This window comes from Lepisosteus platostomus, chromosome 24 (genome assembly GCF_059453375.1).
Source record: "Lepisosteus platostomus isolate fLepPlt1 chromosome 24, fLepPlt1.hap1, whole genome shotgun sequence".
NCBI classification, from domain to species: domain Eukaryota; kingdom Metazoa; phylum Chordata; class Actinopteri; order Semionotiformes; family Lepisosteidae; genus Lepisosteus; species Lepisosteus platostomus.
The window spans coordinates 14,694,991-14,715,664 of record NC_142634.1 but is presented as its reverse complement, the minus strand read 5'-3'; the positions used below and the strand labels follow the sequence as shown (position 1 = coordinate 14,715,664).

At 38.5% G+C, this 20,674-nt stretch overlaps 1 protein-coding gene across 9 annotated transcripts in view; it reads left to right on the top strand.

Annotated features, from left to right (window-relative positions):
* LOC148641757 (rabphilin-3A-like) overlaps positions 1–20,674 on the top strand; it is a 73,947-nt gene that overhangs the window by 20,330 nt on the left and 32,943 nt on the right. For 6 of the 9 annotated variants that reach the window (XM_088617682.1, XM_088617675.1, XM_088617677.1 and 3 more), the window contains one exon: positions 17,502–17,633. The gene's annotated coding sequence lies outside the window, so the exon portion shown is untranslated. Of the gene's footprint in view, positions 1–5,732; positions 5,964–16,121; positions 16,362–16,974; positions 17,294–17,501; positions 17,634–20,674 lie in introns of those variants that run through there. The other 3 variants (XM_088617679.1, XM_088617680.1, XM_088617678.1) reach the window with 3 other exon arrangements.

The window sequence follows — 20,674 nt, the reverse complement described above, 5'->3', positions numbered from 1 at the left end:
AGACTTACTGCAGCTCTGACAGCAGAGGTTTGCTGAATTAACTCTGATGCCTACAGGGTGTGTTTTTTTCTACTGCTTGAAAATGATTAATAATCCCTTCAGACTGAGGAAATATTGGGAGATACTGTCATTTATTGTTGTCAGGATAAAGCCCCCTCTGTTCAGGTTCAGTTGTTTCCAAAGTGTGCTTTAAAGATAATTGAAATAATTGTCTATGCTATAACAGTGTAAAATTCATCCTTCATACTGCAACAGAATGTTGAAAGTGTAGTGTAGTTGATTTATCATCTGGAAAGCTTTGTGGGCAGTAGTGGGAGGAAATCATTAAGCACTGAATTTCTTTACAAAGTGAGAGTAGCTATACAGTCCATTTCTTAAAGTCTTACAAAAAAACAATTTTATTTGATAGGGTAAAGCTATGATCAGTGCATTCAAGCTTAAGCCATGTGAGAAGATTTAATTCCTAAGAGAATAAACCTGGATCATTTGGATCCAAATTCAAACCTGGATCAGACTGCTTGAGCAGACTACATTTTAAAAAGCATGTTGCCTTAAACAAATTAATTTGCAACCTTCTCAGTGAGCATTTATAATGTGTATAAATGTAGTTGTAGCCTAACCCAGTAGACCATAGGTGCAAAGCAGGAAACACTCTGGGGAGATCACCATGTCATAGAAGAACACACAAAAATGCACTCAGAGATATATGGGACGATTTAGAGGCACCAGTGAACCCTGCTTGTCAGTGGTATGTGGACAGAAACTGCAGCACCCAGTGAAAACCCATGAAAACCATGGGAGTAACATGAAGACTCCGCAGAGAAGGTGACCCAGGTCATTGTGGAGCCCAGAACACAAGAGTTCTTAGCCAGCAGTACCAACCTCCATGGCACAATGCTGCTCATGAGCAAGACTTTACCTAATAAATGTCAAATGTAAGTGCACGTTTTCATCTTTTTTGTCACTATCCTCAACTAGACAACAGTGGGAAGTGATGAAAAGGCCCAATAGTGCTATTATATGCAGTGGAAAGTGTGACCGTATAGTAATTGTGCCTCACGGTGCTGGGAGAGACGCCATTTTTCTGAGGAGATGCTAAATTGAGGTCTTTGTTTATATTTTGATGTCCACGATTTCGACTCTGATTTGGTCAGTGCAGTGGTTAGCATTGGTCCCTTGCAGCGCTGGGGCCCTTGGGTTCAATTCCTGGCTTGCTGTCTGTGTGGAGTTTGTATGTTCAACCAGGGTGCTCTGGTTTCCTCCCACAGTCCAAAGACACACCTTTCAGCAAAGAAAACATTCATGAAGTATGTTTATGGTCTTTTTTCCATTCAGGTTTCATAATTTTAATGGCACCCAACAGCCAGTTCACATTCCTGATGAGGGAGGGAGAGACAGACCTGTCTTCACAGTTTAATTGAAAATAGTGTGGAGCATGAAGAACCTCTCTTTCCTCTTAGCCTCTTCTTTAGCGTCCTTTGTAACATTAGCACATTGTTAATGGCCTGCTGATAATGCTTCTGCCTGACTGATAGCTTCGGTTAATCTGGCTTATTACTTCATTGTGAGGTAATACTGCCTCCAGAGATCTCTGTTCTGCAGTGTCAGGAAATTTCTGAAGATACGGCTAAATAACTGCAGAGAAAGAGGATCAAAGCTCTAAATTCAATAGGGCAGAGCATTTGGTTGACTGCAAAGGGATGAGAAATCAAAGTTCCTCCTACATCTCAAGCAGAAGACATGAAAAAGTTATAGAAGTGCAGGAATGTATTTTCTGAAGACCTTAAGCTGCATGATTGTATAGTCACGGCTTTTTCTGCCCGCAAGTGAGAATACTGTGTTATTTTTATACTGTAGCACCTGAACTCTTTATGCTCCACAGGCTTTGGATGTAAAATTACAGTATGTGTCCCAGAATTCCCTGTTCTGCAGCATGGATGAATGCCCATGCAGAATCCTATAAATTCAACTTAAAAACATAAGAAAGGTTACAAATTATAGGAGGTTATTTAGCCCATCTAGCCAGTTTGGTAGCTCATAGCTAATTTATCCAAGGATCATATCCAGCATTTTCTTTAAAGAAACAGCGTATCAGTTTCAACAACATAGCTGGGCAGCTTGTTCAATATTCCCACAATTCTTTGGTGAAGAAGTGCCTCCTAGTCTGTTTTAAATGCACTTCTGCAGAGCTGAATTGGTTTATCATTGTATAACATTGTAAGACTTTTCCCTGCATGAACCCTAGTATTGCACTTTATCAGGTTGTTTAATTGTTTTTATGCAAGGATGTTTTTTAGATTTCCAAAATTGTATTGTCTCCCATTGGTATGCATGGCCAGTGGCACTTAATTATGTCTGGCTGACAGTGTTAATCCTCATCTTCATGATTTCTCTTTTCAGCACAATCTGTCCACCAGAAGACTGTTTCTCAGCTCTTAAGCACAGTGCTCCATGCCAGTTTAGCAAAATTATCCAGGTGCCTGAGATCTGTAAGGAGTTGGGAATGTCATGTCACATTAGTAAAATATGATATGTGACATTCATGTTGTGTTCATGGTAAAAATCTTCAGTAGGATGTAATGATTTGTAATTACTTCACCTGTCCGTGAAATGATCTTCACATTGCATACGCAGAGTTACGATAGTAGATTATAGAGTTATAGAAATGTTTTCACATCTTTGTCTTTAATTTGTTCAAACTTTTTGAGTATTCAAAAAATGTAGAACAATTAGCATTGTCCCATGCCCCCCTTTGTCAAAATCCATTATATCTACTGTACTGTATATGAATTTAAATGCTTCAATTTCTAAGATTCTAAAAGGGATATCAAGATGTGTAACATTTCTTGGAGCTTTTTGAAAATGTTTTTTTCTGTCTGAGATGAATTTCCAGAATTTCCAAGGCCACTAATATTCCATATCTGTCAGTGGACAGTAAAGCTTTACTTTGAATTCTTCCTTTTAATGTTTTGTGCAGTTTTTTGAAAAAAAGTTCAAATGAGCCGCGCTCCTGAAGAGCAAATAAATATCAGTGCATTTTTGTCCACCTTTCTCCTGACAGAGATGCAAAACGTAGACCCCTGCAGCGATGGACTGATACGAGGTCTATAACTTTTGTTTCCTAGTTCCTGAAGTGGATTTATAAGAAATGAAGACAGTACAACAAATAAGCGAACTTAAATGTTTTGGATGCTTAGCTCTCTACTTTCTTGTTACAGGCACTTTAGTCTCTAAAAAAACAGTTTGTCCCTTGTAGAAAATAAGGTTGGGGGAGTTTTATTGTTTGCAAACTGAGAATCAATTGAAAAGCACACAGGAGGGTTGTCAGGAGAGCATTTACAAGCCTGCCCAGGGAGTATCACATTGCAGCCAAGACTTTGTTGCCAGGTTGTGGGGAATCTGTAAGACTCTTCCCCCTGGCATTTCCTAAGGAAGACCTGATTACTGAGTGTGAGAAATTGATTTTTTATTTTATTTTTGGATTGATTGATATGTCTTTTGATTACTTTATAAATGAAGCAAGAAGGCTGTTTATATCAGGAAGAGACTGAATAGTCAACTTATGTTATAGTCTAAAATTGAAAACTAAACATTTTTAATTATATCACATATTTACATTATAAGCATAAGTATACACTAAATATTAATGTATTAGAAGTGACCATAGTGGCTTGTAATTATCTGCTCTGTGAATAAAATCTATGGAAATATCTGTTTTTGTCTGTAAAAATGAAAATCTGCAGTCTGGGAACCATCTCGACAGTACATTGATGAATATCATTGATCAGTCCCAATACAGCTGATTCAGTGTGTTGATCTATTGAACTTCTGAATTAATGCTTGTTCAATCCTATTTACACTCTGGAACAGGGGATTAACAGCAAACCGTCTGCCAGTGAAGTTCATCCACAAGGTTTTCGGTAACTGTCATGCTTAGTGATTAGACTTAGAAGGGATGCACCTGGGGGCTCTGGCAACACTATATGTGCTGACTGGCCATGTGTTGAGTTGAATTTTTCTTTCCGATTTCTGCCCAACACCTCAGCACGACTGTCTCCTACTATGACCCATATAAACATGATGCAGTATGCAGTGGCTCTTTAATGCCTGTATTTTTAAAAGGCACAAGTAGAAGTTAATTCCATTCTGAAAAGTAGAAAGAAGAAAAAACATTTCTGTTGTCAATCCTAACTCAAGCATGAGGCGAAAGCTTTAGAAAAACAAATTATTAGTCGCAGCAGAGGGTGAAGATGCAACATGATACGAGGTCTATAACTTTTGTTCCCTAGTTCCTGAAGTGGGTTTATAAGAAATAAAGACAGTACAACAAATAAGCAAACTCAAATGTCTTGGATGGTTAGCTCTTTGCCTTCTTGTTATGTCGTACTGATGCAGCTCTTCATCTGTATGTTTTTAAAATGTTAACATCCTTCTCGAGTGCAATACTGTAGTAATTACAAATTTACACAAGAGCCAGCTAAATATACAGAGTTCCTTGCTGAGAAGTTGTTTATTTTAAATGTCTGTTTCTCTCTGGAAAGATTTTGGAAGAAAGCACAGTTTTTTTTCAGACATGGGATTCTTTTATTCTCCCTTGTGAGCTGACATAACTTGACGCCTTCGGAAAGTGGTTTGGTCAGCAGGGCGTAGAGTTCAGTGATGGCTCCTCAGACAGCTTATGACTGCTCGGTTCCTAACAGGTGTCTGGACAGATGGCTCGTAATTAATTTCATATTGCTGTGTTAAAACTTGGTGAGCGAGGTGTTTGTTTTTGAGCTCTTGTGGACATGCGTAATGAGGTCCTTTCCTTGTGATATTTTTTTAAAACTTTCTCCTTAATGACTGTTCATTATTGCTTTTACTTTTGTTTTATTTTTTAAAATATTTTCATTGTAAGAAATATTGATAAAGATTGTAATTTTTTTTGAAAATCTCAGTTCTATCACTTAAAATTGAATACATTTTAAGAAACCATGGTTGTATAAATTTCAGAATCATATTCCAAATGTAGCAAAGTATTTAATAAATGAGTACTTTACTACTGGGGAAAAAATAAACATTTTTTAATTGTTATAATATTTTTATAATATAAAAGTAATTAATGAAAATGTTTTAAAAAGGAACCAAGTATGGACTGGGGCTCTACTTGACCAGGACTGGAGATCCCTGGTAGTGAGTCAGTGCACTCCGCTCTCCGCTGTCATCACTAGGAGATGGCAAAGTCCCCCATTTCTCAGATATGCGGTCTACTTCAGGTTCTGCAAGCTGCAGTTTTTTAAAACAAACTGCACTGATGAATCAGAAACAAAGAAAAACTGTTAAAAGTTTACAGTATACAGTATAAAACTATTATACTGTAGCTTGTCACCGCTGGTGTGGTATTGCTTTAAAATCCCACATCTGTCTGAATATATAGATTTTCTAAATACAATGCAGCATTTTTTACATGTCCAGCTGGTTGTTGACTTTTTTGTCATAGAGCTAGCAACTGGTAAAACCTGAAATGCATCCAAGTCCTGTGCGGTGTTTAGTAAGCAGTTAATGTCTGTGAGCTGCTATGTGGTGTAGTAAGGTGTCAATTTTTTTCTGTGCCTTTTATTTTTCAGTAGGTTCCACAAATGACAAATATAAATAAAACTAGGTGTCTGAGAAAGGACAGCTCCAAGCAAGTGGCAGTATGCAGCAAGATCCAGTAGAGATTGTGAATTATTAAGCAATACAGAGCTGTTCTCCTGCAGTAGAGACATTAGCGCAGTGTTGCTGCTATACTCTTCAAATTTGCCTCTTGCTTGTGGTTCTTATTTATTCATCACTCACGGAGAGGCTGAGCTGGAACTGCTCAGTGTGCAGCCAGACCTCTGCTGAGGTCTGTCTGTTGTTTCGGACCAGAGAAACCAGATTTAAGGACTACTGAAGAAGGGCCCTGGAACAGCAAAAAAACCTTACTTGCTGTGCTGACTCAGGTAGGCTCCCTGCCATCATCAATTGCAGCCCTAGGCAGTTTCTTTTTTTGATATTTTCTTCAGCATAGATTCTAGCAGGCTACTTGCTGCAGAATTTTTTTTTTGCTTTTCTGTTTGTGCCAATTGTACTGTACTTTATCCTACAGTGAGTACTACAAGCAATAGAAATAGACTATTTTGCAACAGCTAATTTATGTGCTCTGTCATGGACTAATGTAGTGTGTTTGGCACGATGGTGAAAATGCTTTTCTTTGTTTCCTCCATTACTATGAGAGGAGCTGTAGAGGTCTGCTGATGATCGCAGTGTCAAACATGTTGTACTTCCTCAGTGGAGCAGCTGTTAGGACACAAGAAGGCAGGCGGGCCACACACGTTCTGTAGGACTTTATTTTGTAGAGGCTACAGAACATTTACCCAGAGTATTTCAGTGATGCACCACTCATAAAGATGTCAACTCTAATAAAAAGTTGAATATGATTATATGATTTTATATCTTTTAACCTTTACAAAATATTGTGTCCTAGGCCACACATTTTAAAGGATTACTAAAAACCCAGTCAAGCCTGTTGCCACTGACAGTTGCCTGCAGCATGCCCATGATTTCTCTTATGTCTGTATGGACTGGTGTGGAATGGCAGCGTTATATTTTAAAACATTTACAGTACATTTAAGAAAGAATTTAACACATAACCTTTTTACTAGTGTTATTCCTGAATTTCACGTTTGCAGAGAGCAATTTACAATGAAAACATTTCTTTAATATTGTAGCAAGACAGTGGTGTCTTGCACAGATTAGGAAAAGGCCAAGTAGAGGAAACACCAGTGACAGTCAGGTTGGGTTTTAAATCCGGGGAGGTAAACGCATTTTATTTTTGATTTTGTTATTCCAATTTTGTTAATTTATGTTTTTGATTTACAAAATGATTTACTCCAAATTTTTATTGTACATAAATTCATTCAGCTGAAAGAAATATTTTAGTATTTTTTCTAGTTAATCCCAGTATCTGTAGCATCAAGCAGTCTGAGACTACAGACTGACTGAGACAGGACTCCACCCTGGATGGGATGCTAGACCATCATAGGATTACACTGGATACACTGGATAGACTGGAGCTATTAAAGTATTTTGCTAAAGGGTACAACAACTGTGTCAGTACTATTCTGTGCCCTATCAATTTAACATTTGCAGACTACCGATAGAGTCCTGGTTATAGAGTGAATATTTCAGCATGACACAGCTTCACAGTGGATGAAAAACACACACAGCTGTCTGTGGGGACAGTTATTTCCAGCTTTTCTCCAGAACAGACTGCAGAAAATATCTGAGCTCCCCAGTGATCTGCAAAAAACATCTGGAGCTGACTTGTCACAGCAGACAGAAGGAGACTGAGCAATGCAAGAAGAGCTGGATTGCTCTAGACAACCACACAAAGAGCTGGGTGATTGTGAACAATTGATCAACTGCAGAAAAGAGTTATTTTTTTTTAATAGTTAAGATGATTAACCACACCCAACAGTTGACAGATAAGGATACTGTATGTTGCTATTTTGGCTGTGGGAATGAGGTCTTATCTGGGCTGGTGCCATATAGAGAGAGGCAGCTGAAGGGTCTCTCAGTGTTGGTCACCAGGAGGCCAGGAAGGACCAGGTCTTCCACACAAGATGACCACTTGTAAGAACCAGTGTGTGTAATATTTGTGTTAAGACTCCACAAGAAAGATTTTTAGAGCTGGGTGTCATACAACAGTGCAGAGCCAGGGTGGATTTAACTTTTGAACACAGAGATTGTAAATTTTGTCACTAGTAGTTAATATACAGTAGTTGAAAATCCCCGAATTTGCTTGTGGGAAACAGTAATGAATGCTAAACTGTTAACCTGGGCATGCTCAAAGTCCTGTATTGCAGTGCTTTTTCACCTGTACTGTACCAATTTAATGAATAACTCGCATAACAGGTCCCAATTAGCACCTTTCCTGGGCGTCAGAAGCCCTGCTGGATACATGGTTCTGCATTTGATTTGGACCTCCAGCTGTAGCAGCATTTTATTGACTGTTCTTGTCTCCAAATATTTCACAAAACACTTTCAAAAAATGATCTTATGATTTTCTGTATCCCAATAAGTATTTATCTGTAGCTGCTGTCTCCAAATCCTAATTAAGAGAAAACTTAGTCATAACCATCTGGAATTGCGATTCATTTTGGACTCGTGTTTAGTTTTTAACCAAAATAGCAGACTATTTTAAGAAGAAAAAATCTTTTGGGATATCTTTGATTTCTTTCCATGTGGGTGGAGTAGGCATTAAAGTCCAATTAAAAAGGAAATATTAAAGACCGTCATTATGAGCAACAAATGCAGAAGTGAGGTGATACCTGAGAGTGTGTCACCCAGACAAGGGATAGAAATGGGTGAAAGGACTGTTCCTGTCCGGCGAACGGCAGAGCTGTGGACTGAGTAAGCATGATTGAAGCACACACGCATGCTGAAGAAGAGAGCTCAACAGAAGCCTGTCCAGGGCCATTCCTGCTTTGGCCTGAGCTGGGTGTCACAAAATAACCCACACTACAGCTGCAGCCTTTCCAGTACTTGATCGCAACCTTCAAGTGGGTGCACTCAAGAAGCCTTTGGTGAAAAAAAAAGGCACGGGCTTGTGTCAAATTTACATTCAGAGGGTGTGTTGAAGTTTGGATTTAATCAGTCTAAATCAAAATCCGTGCAATGTCCGAGCCCGAAACTATTGATGGGCAAAAGCTAACAGCAATGAACAAAGTAGAACTGGTGATTCCAATTAAATGGTCAGTGACAGAAGTGATTTTTAATAATTTAACACACAAATATAATATATGAAGGTTGATCCTTTACGAATGCATAATAGATTTATTACACAGCTAGAAGTCTCTTCTTTCTACTTTTTTCTACTTTCTGCTTTTTGCTCCTATATACAGTCTAAGATCCTATATGTGTTTGCTTTGACTTCACTGGATAACTTCATAGATTGATGTTTGACATTTCAATCATTCTGTTGAGTGTTTACCTTTGGTGAAGACAGAACAGTTGCTGTATCCATCCTGAACAAGTCTCTTTGCTTGGCTTAATAATTGGACGCCCCCATTAATAGAGTATTTGAGGTCTCGTGTTTTTCTAATTGTGTATTTTAATTATTTGTATTGCATCTTTATGCTTTTTGGTAATTAACTGACTTCAGCTCTTATTATTCTCAGAGATGTAATTGAGGGACTTATAATTATAATCACAGCACAAATTTAACAGGTAAGTTTCCTTGCCCTCCTTCAATGGGCCAAAATGAACTAAATGAATCATTTATTCAGATGGAACACCACCGTCCTCACTGAAAGTAAGGAAAAGAAATGGGGGATGAAGTAATTAATTTAAAACAAACTGAAACTGAAAAATCAGCAGGCTTGTGTGTCAAGACAGAAGAGTAGTAGGCAGCTTTATTGATCAAAGTAATATGATGACACCAGAATTCAGCTTTTCTAATTAACATTATAGGTACTTAAGTACATGAAGCCCGTACTCCCGTATTAAAATTGATTGAACTAGTTTTATGCCTACGTACTTCTTTATGTTTAACGGAAGAGTTTGGATTCAGATCCTAATATTAGCTAGCTGTTCCCTTTGTACGAGCCACATGTGCTCTCCAAAGCCTTTGATCATGTTGGGAGTATGTCTGGTGTCCTGGAATTAATGTCATTTCTGTTCTTAAGCTTTTTTCCTTCCTATTAGATTTCAGGTATAACTGGCACATCTCCCTTTTTGCCTTCTGAGTAAAGGTTTTTGCACAAAGTGAAGTTTCTAAAGTAGTGCAATGGCACACAGCTTGCAATGTGCTAATAGAGAAATTGTTTGGAATTGTTTCTTTATGATTCCAAAGCCACAGTTAGCTTGGAATGAATGCATTATCATCAGATAAAATAGTTACAGAAGTATTTTAATTATTGTATTATCATAATCATTACTGTGTTCATTATAATTAGCTGTACAAATATTGGGATCTCCAGTGACATAGCACAAAGCCCTAAATCAGCAGCTTTTTTAACCTAATGTGAGAATATAATTCCTCTTGACTGCGTACTGTACATACATGTATGTGTAGAATTGGTGCTCAGCCCCCTAGGGGCTACAGAGGGAAATGGTGCCAGGGCTGGTTAATGCCACTCGAATTGCTGGGACTGCTGCTGGGCAGGCCCCACTGGGTCTCGGTTTTCACTGTGCCAGGGGTCAGTGGGCTTCGTGTATAAATCACAGCTACTGCTAAGATTGGACAGATGGCCTCTTATTTCTAACCTTATTATGGTTTTTAATGGCCATTGGAACTCTTTGAGAGATAACTTAAGAACACGATAGAAGACCGCTAAAATATATTTCACTATAATATTACTGCATATCGGTGTGGCTAAATAGTTCCTGAATATTGTCAGGAACAGGTCAGCACACATGTGCTTGGCGCTCGGAGTAATGCTGGTACTGTAAGTATCTGCCAACACAGGCTAAACAGTGTCCACTTTCCCTTCAGACCCTTTCTCAATATTACTGTTTCTGTATGACTCTGTGCTTCACACAGACAGGTATAACTTAAAACAGAAACAAAGCTGTTCAAATATGTCAATTACAAGAATGCTTTTTGATTTAATTCAGGTTATCATGACATTGTTGCTGGCACCTGATCCTGAATCTTGAATTGGAAAAAAGGTTTTAGCGTAAAACAATGAAAGGAAGTTACAGTCACTCAAATACAATTTCCAATGTACAGTAGGTATGATGTTGCTTTTTAAGCCTTTATGTTACTCTCCCAAACTAATTATTAAAAATATCATGCATATACTAATGCTTAAATGATACGGTACTCGAGCCTAAATGACATTTATAGCTCGCCCAGTCACACAGCCAGGAGTTGTTTTGAAAAGCTACTAATGGAGGCATACATGAAATTGGGAACTGTGGCTATATTTACTCATTCAAAGCCAAAATTGTTTTTAATAAGTGTCATTGTTTCAAAGTGTTCTGGTGAGCCAGATAATAATCCTGGTATTCCTGGTAATCCTGGTTTCTATGTGGCAGGTATCAATGTCCAACATCCAGACTGGGGTACGGTTTTGATGAGATGTGACCTCAGGTGCAGACATATTTATGTTTTGGAGTCGCTGGATCAGATGTGGCAGAAGTCAGTTTAGAGTTGCCCAAAACTGGGTTCTGGTTAATTAGCCATGTGATATGCTAATACGTTAGTCAGGTCTGTCATCTTTTCTGATGATTTTGAATAAATCTCCCAAACCTCTGGCACCCAGCCATGTCTGTATCCATTACTCGTCATCAGGGATGCACTCTCCTCTCCTCTCCATTCCCAGTCACTGCAGGAACTCCTTCATCAGCTTCCCCTGCTCCCTGCTCTTGTCAGGTCAATGCATTTCATTACTTTTGAGCACTGTGTCATCTGTCTCTTTGACATTTGAAATATAAGCAATAGGAAATGTCAGCCAGCTTTCAGGGGCATCTGTCTTTAGTCACGTGTTTTCATTTACATTTATCTGCTCTCAACATACCCAACTGGAAGATCAGGGAGCAAAAACAAACCATTAACAGAGAGTCTTTGAATTCCTTGGATTAGTCGAGTAAAAGGCTACAACAAGCATTTGAGAGCACTCAGTTTGATTTCTGATGCTTCTTTCCAGCTGCTACACAGAGGGACATGGAGGGCTGGTTCATTACTGCTTTGAAGGGAACTCGCTGTTTATATAATACACCATCCTCACTGAGTAATACACCATCCTCACTGAGCTTACCACTGGTATGAGAATGCATGGGAGACTATAATCATTTCTAAGAAGCATTTGCCATGTACTGTACTGACCTACAGAACTGAAAACATAAGAAACTACAGAAATTAATATGAAAATTGCAATACAAACATGTTCAGTTCAAAAACATATCGCAAGGCAAAGTTCTGTCCATGCAATTATATTCTACAGTATATGTAATGCAAGATGATGATATACAGGAACTGCAAAATCATTCTGAACTAGTGTTGAGATTGACCTGTTTTTGTATGTTTGCTTTTGGAAGCTAAAACAGCTTGTTGAACCATTAACATGCTTATTTTTACAGTATTATGTGATTATACCATTATATAAAATATGCATAAGTCTTTTGTTTCCTCAGTGGTTTTCATTGTTTTTTTATTCAGTGTACATTCCCCTTTAGGGCCAAAGCATGTTATGCAAACAGTTAATAATAAATGAAAAAATACTTTTTAGATTTGATTCATTAAATTCTCACAGCTGAGGAAGCTAACACCACTATTCTTTAGTTATGTACATAGATTTATATTAGTTTTGTTTTCGGATCACCACCATTACACACTGAGATGCACTCTTGTGCAGTAAATGCATTAACCCTCATAATTTATGATCAGGTCACACAAGTCTTAAGCAGAGAGCTAGTTTTCTTATAAGCAGCCTGATGTTTTGTGAGCTGAATAAAACATGGATGTATTTCTTTGGAATGAAAATTATGCAGATTTTCAGTTTTACAACAGCTCCGGATTAATGGACTATTTCTTGGCTGCTTCTGCAATTTAAAAAACAGTATGCTTTTCAGTATGTACTCTTTAAATCTCTTGCAGTTTGCAACTTTGATTAAAAAAAGCTGGCCATGTAAAGAGCAAGTTACAGTAACAAGGTATAAAAGAATTGAGCAACACTATTGTGGATGAGAAAGCAAACATCCAAAATATTTTTAGATGTGAGAGACAAAGACGAGATGGTGGAGAAGCTATTTTTAAGCCTTTCAAGTTTTGACGTGTTTTATTGAAGCCTTTTACTTAACACTTTCACTTATCTTACACTTAATTGTTGATTTTTAATCGGGTTCTCTAAAGCAAAAATGAAAAATAAGAAAGAGATCATCTCACTCTTCTGTGTTCTACTACAGCAATGTATTTATTCCAGAAGCTTGTTAATACTGTACATCTCTTGCACACTTGATTTGGAGTGCATTCCATTTGTATTCTCTGCAGAAAAAAGAGTAATTTTCCTGAAACCTCTTGCTGTTGATTTTCACTTGTGACTTTGCTTCTAGTGCATTTTCACCTTGAAGTAGCCATGTAGATTAGATTTGTCATTCCCTTTCACAATTCTCAAAACCTCATACACTGAACGTTGTCGCCTAGTTAATTTCTCTTGCTTATTACGTCAGTTTCTTAAGCTTACGTTTGGCACTCATTTACTTAAAAATATCCTGCTTTTATAAAGTCTACAACTGTGTGCAAAGATAAAATATTGGCTGTGACATATTTAAAGCTACAGTATCTATCCCTTGCCCTGAAGATTATTTAAGAAATGTATGCAATTAACCTAACAAATGGTTCAGAGAGGTTAGGCCACAAAGCTCTGTGATGTTTAATTTGTTTCTGGGAGCAAAAAAAACTCTCTAACCACCCTGTAACCACTGAGTCCTGGGATTAGCTTTTTGCTCTGCTCTGGTGTCTGGTACAGTGGAAAATTATCAATTTTGGTATCTGGAAGCTACAATCTAATGCAGCATTTCAGATGGTGATACAGTAGGAAATTGTGCAGTTTTAGCAATACCTTTCTTGCTTAGGACTCAACAGGTTTTACTTCCGAGCATAGGATGCACACATTTTTTAAAGAGTACATAATAGTCTATGTTATTGTTTCCTTATTAAATCATGCATGCATTATAGAACGTCAAAATCTCTATTGGAATACCAGTGCACTTTGAAATAGCCTTATATACGTTTCTCTACACATCTTGCTCTCCAAACTGACTTAATTTTGCTCAGTAAAGTCCATTAACTGCAAATAAAAAGGTTTGTGTGACATGCAGTTGCTCTTAATTTTAAAGTGCAGCTAGGATGAGATTGAATGAGGTACATTACTTTGAAAATATGCCATTCCCTTTATCTGTCATCTAGTGAAGTACTTTTCCTATACAGTATGTGTGATATGATGCTAATAACTAAGTCCTGACTCATTTGAAGAATTTCAATAGCCCTTTATTTGCATTAAATTGTCTGGATAATATAAATGTATTAATTTTCTAATTTGCTGCAAGTCATTTTGTGTTTCATATTTTTATTGTCTGTAGTCATTCATTTCTGTCATGGGCAAAGTGAAAAAGCATTTGGTATTGCAGTCATACCAACCCTACACTACTTTGGATCAGTAGAAATGATATGAAATTACCTTTAATTGAAAAAATGAAGTCCTTTCTTGAAGGTTATGTGAATAAATGAAAGTTTTGATATAACCCAGGCTGGCCTAGGATATGGAGAGAGACATAAGGTAGCCTTTTAAGACACAAGAAACAACAGTGTTTAAGGATTGACTGGCTGCATGCAAGAGCTGCAGTGGGCTCTGTTGTGCCAAGTACTGATGGGGAGGTGTACAGGTGGGAGAAGTAGGATTTGTGCTAAGGCAGCACAGGGATCAAGTCCAATGGCAGTGATGTGGCTGAAGGCATGATTGGTGTGTTGCCAGATCTTAAGGCCAGTCTGTTGAAGTTGCTTACAGATGTAATGCTTAGGAGTCCTGCACTGACTCTGATTAAACCTGACAATGCAGGAATAGAGTGCTGAGAATTTCTGAGGTCGATTAAAGATAGCAATTTGTTTAAGACTGCTTATTCCAGATTTGTGGAGCCCCTGTTCCAAACGTGCGCAGATGTGTGTGCTGAGCTCTCTTCATGGGATAACTGTGCAGAAGGTTCCAGGAAGATTTAGGGAAGCTATGACAGCTCAAAGCCAGAGATTACTAGACGTCGGGAGATAAGCAAACTGAGGGCCTACTGTATATGGAAACCATGAAGGCTTGTTTAAGATGATTAGTCATGCAGCACTTACTGATTCCAACAGAGGGCCCATGAAGGTGGCTAATGACTTCATTTGTGATGTTACTGTCGATGTTGAATTCTCGGGCCACTTATTCAGTGCTGCATTCTGAACAGTCGTTGTCTGAACAGTCCATAGAGCTCCTGATGTTCCACTGCATGATAGGTTTGATGGGTGATGAGGCAGACAGTGTCCCCAAAAAGCTCGAGAATAGTGAAACTTAATTAGGGCTTCCCAGTGTGGCTACAGATGCTGGAATACGATTTTGCCTCAACCTAAGTCCTTGACAACCCCCCTGTAACAGCCACGTCCATGCCAGGTCACTTTCCTCCTGTTATTCAACCGTTAACCTGGAGAATGTTCTGGGGGTGGGAGGCACTTGTGAGGGAGTTACTTTGCTGTGGACAACCCACTGCACACCAGCTCCCACACATACAGCGCCAGAACGTGATGTTTAGAAGTCACTGCTGCCCCCTTCATCTGCCAGAATGGCTGTTGAGATATTCCAGCTGGTACAGTACATCATTTGATCCTCGCTTACTGGATAGCGTCCACAAGATAACAAGATCTGGCCATTTCCAAAACAAGCGTCTGTGTGGGAAATGCTGCATTAGTAGCGTTGGAAGATCAGGAACAGGGAGGGGAAAAAGTAGGCTTTAGCCCTTGAGGCGGAAGCAGTAAATGCGAAGAGAGGCCCCTGGGGGAAAGGAGATGATTTCAGCTGTGTCCCGTTATATATGTGGCATATTCCTGCACTTTGCTTTAAAAATTAAATACCAACCAGTTTTGTTCTAGGATGAAAGCTACTGCAAGCTAAAACTGCTAATTATCAAATTGTGAAATTATATGTATGAATCCTTCACATGCAGTTGAAGAGGAAATGATCAGAAATCCAGTTCTTCATCTGTTGTACTACTTCCATGTTCTATTTACTTTCAGAAGGTTAAAGTAAGGTCAGTAGTTTATTCTGATTCTTTCTATTTTAGTTCTTTTTTGTAAGATTGTTGGGAAGCATTATCCAGTACATTTTGTGTCTCCCTCAATAGTCGAAAAGCTTGTGTCAAAACCTGCATGCATTCATGGAATTTCACATAATAATTTATTGTAGAAGAATTGGTAACACACATGTTTTTAATAGAAATACACAGTATAACTCTTAATGAGAACAGAAATGTTTGACAACTGCAGTCTTTATATTGTGCTTTATACCAGGATTGATGTAAAGTTTATCTATACTTTATATAGTTTTGTTTTTTCTGTTGTTGTACTGAAATTTTCTTTGATATAAAAGGAAATTTGCACATGAACTGTTTCTGCAGAGGCTTCTTAACATTTCACAAAATATTAAACGAACCTCCCTGCTGTGCATCAATGTGAGTTTCGAAGCGATGAGGTGCAAGGCACTCTGCTGTCCTAGATATGCCATGAGCCTCTAACCTGAACACTCGCAGCACATGTTGGCACACAGTGATTACAGCCAGGCATGCTCAAATCATCATATCTCCTGGGAGTCCCTAGATGTGGAATGTAGGTAAGGAAATGTGCAGCCTCACTCTAGCAAGCTTTCTTCCTTTCGGCTGGTGATGATCCATACAAATCACTCTTGCCAACTCCAGCCAGCTATGTCAGCACCGACCAGGTGTCTCTTTCTTTGCTGCTCTTTGCTCGCTGTGAGAATTATCTGATTATCCACATGCTTTGGAGGGTGCGAACTTCATCTCTGGCTTAGCAGCAGAGATGGAAGCACGGAGTCAATCAAAATAAAATAATTGGCTATTCCGAGTTGTTGAGCTTAAAAGAGGGGAGAAAATGGGACTCTTCTTTACTGAAAATCAAGAAGCAAACAGAAGCACTTTGCGCATATCACAACTACTGAGCTGCAGTAGTCTCTGAACACATGATGTAAGTGATTCAGAGACTACAAGAAACTTCAAGAGTTACAGCCAGCTCATCGTGAAACATTATTTTAATTTAAAGACATCAGAAAGACCCATTTGTAAAATACAACGACAATTTCTGACAATGGAATTCTGTGTATTATACATGCAAATCTGAAATTCTGACCCTCTATCCTGTACACTTTTATTAAAAAACAAATAAGCCTGATAGTTATTTTTCCTTTTCTTGGGAAAAGAAGTTGCTAGTGATGTAACCCTTGCCAGAAAAAGTGGATTGAAAATGGATGAATGAACAGGAGGAGCTGCAAGTGTAACGCATGGTCTTTTTTTACGTGCATAATTGCTGTAGCTATCTGAAATTCTGATGGAGAAAAGCCTAAGATTTGTATGTAGACCTGCAGGCATCATAACAAGACCAGCCTAACACTGCAATAGTGAAGAAGCTGGTACTACCCCTCTCAGCGTCACAGAGCCCCCTCCCCCTATCCTTTCCTTTCCAGCTACTCCGCTGAATTCTGCAGTGCTGGTAGATGTGGATTGCTTGCAGCAAACGGAGACAGATGAGGTTTATTGATTTTTTTTTTTCCTCGCTCGCCCTCTCCTCTCCTCTCCTCCTTCAGTCTTGTTTTACTCGTGTGCTGCTGACTGATAAAACACGAAGCCAAAGCCCCAGATACGGAGCTGCTCCTAGAGAGAGGAAGTCTGATTAGATCCTGCTGGCTTGTCAGTTGCAATCTGAAATGAGTTTTGTATTGTGTCGCCTTGCTTTCCAGGGAGCTTCACTGACTTATACCTGTTAAGGAACTACCTACCAGCAGTGTCTTCTCCACTTATCTCAGAAGCTTTTGAGTTCCTCACCTGAAGGCCTGTGAGAGGCTCCTCACACTGCAACGCATCTTCATCAGGTAAGCAGTGTTGATTCTGATAGGTGCAGCACTGGATGTTGGACACGACAGTGTCTTTATTTTTTGGGTTCCTTTCCCCTGAAAACTTAAACATCTTTCATATTAAAGTCTGGAGAAACAGAAGCTAGGCATGTGCGTCTTGTCTTTCTCATCGTATTTCCGGCAGAAAGTCCAAGTGTCTAGTTGCGTAGAACAGGGCTCAACCTGAGCAGTCTCCTTGCAAGTGTGTTGGCTGCCTGCCAGTGGGTCTGTGGGGCATGATTAGACAAAATTATCTCAGCTTATTTTCTCCAGAACCAGACCTCTACACCTGAGACTGCTGCACAATATAATGATTTTTCATGAAACCCATCTGGAACACTTTCACTGTACCTCAAACCATCTGTGAATTTTCATTAAAAAATTCTGCATACTAGTGGACATCTGCTTTTGTAATTAGAAATTAATTCACTGTATTGCATAATACAGTATGCAGTTCATACACTGTAAAAAATGAGAATGCATTTGACAATATTCGAAGTCTTTTTTTTCCCCCAAGAAGCAATGCAGCACCATACTATATTTGAGTTATTTCAGTGGTGCTATTTCCATTTTCAGTTATGATACCTGTTTCATGTAAGGTATGCTCAGGGCTGTGGTACATAAAATCAAGATCAGTTCATTAGATCAACATTACATTTTTTTTAATTTAATGACATCAGTGTGCATTATTTTGAAAATACTACAGATATTTTCAAATGGTATAAGATTGACTCTGATGAAAAAATATATTGAATACTGATAACCTTTTTTCATACTTAAACAGTAAAGACTTTAATAATTGTGTGGAACTAGTAAACACCCCTTTTATCATGTCATAGAGTCTTATTTTATTAAGCTTGAATCTGCAGAGGGGAACTTCCAATAACTAGACCAAAATATGTTGTATTGCCTGCAGGTTCTTTCTGGGACTAAAGGGATAGCATTAAAAACTGATTTATTGTAATGTTATTACTCAGGAAACTTTTTGAAATATTTTTTTGAACAAGTTAAGTGTTAAAAAGTATGGAGTAAAACAGACAGTGCTTACTTACATATCAAAACTTTAAAGAAACAACATAGAATTTTACACAAATCAATTTTGCAAACCCTTGGTGTTGTGACAAGCTTGTAGAAATCACATTTCCCCTTTGTGCTCCTTATCATTCCCTCTGAGTATGGAATAAAATGTTGGCATATTTATGATGCATAATGGGAGTTTAGAAGTTAGCAAATGAAAAGGTGACGATAGAACGCATAAAAGGCACAGAGGTTCACTGGTTTTAATCACACTGCAACCATGCCTCAGCTCAGTGAACGTGAGTGGAGAGGCATTCTGGGAACGATGCTGGAATAAATGCCGCACTGAAGCAGGATGAATCCTGAATGCCTGAACATCTGCCATTACTTAATCCCTGCAGTGCTGCCACCTCAACAGTGATGACCCAGAACTGGTCAACCACTGTTAACAGAAGGATTACAAGGTACCAGCTAACCAGAAGAGAATTCCTGGGGAACTGGTCAGTGGAACTGAAGGCATTTAATAGGAAAATTCTATGACAGAAACCATATGTTTCACAATCAATTGAAACAATATTCAATTTGTAACTCATGTTTAATTATTTTCTCTGGTTGGATATGATGGATGTAACGCTCAAACATCAGTTTGTTTTTTGCGACTGATTTTCGCTGAATGCTCACCTACTGTAATTTGGAAATCGCCAATCACTTCTTGAGGAATTATGCACCGCAGTCGAAGTCAGCTTGTGACACGAGCCATCGAGTTCCACCTGTGCTCAGAGCTGTTGCTTTTACGGATTGAACAACGTAAAACGCCCAGACACATCCTTTTTGTAGAACGTTAGTTAGACATAGAAAGGTCCTTCATGTTGGGAAAGCCAGCAGCACACCTTGTTTTGTGGGACTCAAACAGCTGGTTATCAGAATGTACATTCGGTGCTGGCATTTAAAATATTCCTGTAAATTGTATGCCTCTTTACATTCTGTGTTCATATATTCCTACGTTATGTCCGACATGCAACCAACTGTGATGGTTAATTAAGTGCACTCGGAAGTATGTGTCTATAGCTGATCTCTGAGATCTCTGATGTCTTGCTCTGCTGTCAGGATGGCCCTTTACAAATAAGCAGAACTGCACTGAAATAAAATCCTAAACTACACCGAAATGCAATATAACTTGTTGCATCCCTACAGTTGGTAAATAGATAAATTGTTGTATTAAGGTTAGAGCAGAAGACACGATGCTTCAGTTCTGCAGAGCAGGAACTATGGCTGCTCACTCTGATCCTAATGCAGTGATGTGTGAACTGGGGGACAGACTCAGTAAAAGAGGGATTGTCATTCTTGAAAACAAGTTTAAACTCTCAAGACAATTCATCTCTATAACATTTCCAAATCTTGGAAAACATGGTGCAAATGGTTTAATGAAGAAACCAAGAAAACAAATCGGAAGTAAGAGAGTGTTCAACAGAAAAGGGCTCAAGATTCAAGACAAAAATGCAAAATATTTTTCAATACTATAATAGTGAAAAGTGTAAAAGCTTGAATAAATAGCTTGAGATTATACGGGATAAATAATAGAGGACTAATAGAAAAAGAAAACACTGGCATGCCTTTGGTCAGGAAGCTGTAGCAGTGATCCTCTAATAGATAGGTCTTAATAGACGCATGTACATAGAGTGAAGGTAAAAACACTGTTCTTTCTAAATGAGACCTCCCTCAGCCCAGGTAGCTAAGGTCCCTGCTACACGCAGGGAGGGCGATGACGTCACCGTGTCCGAACTAGCTCCTCTACAATTTCATAAATGAGAGACATTGGAGTATGTGAACAAACAGTTTTTCTGGTTTTGGTTTTTGATGTAAAATGCATGGTTCAAGGATAATTAACACACCTGACTGAGATTTCCAAGGAAAGCACACACGTGATCCATTCAGGTTATTGCTCAGATTCATTCTGTATATTAATCTCTTTTATCTTTAATCGGCCATCTTATATTACTGTT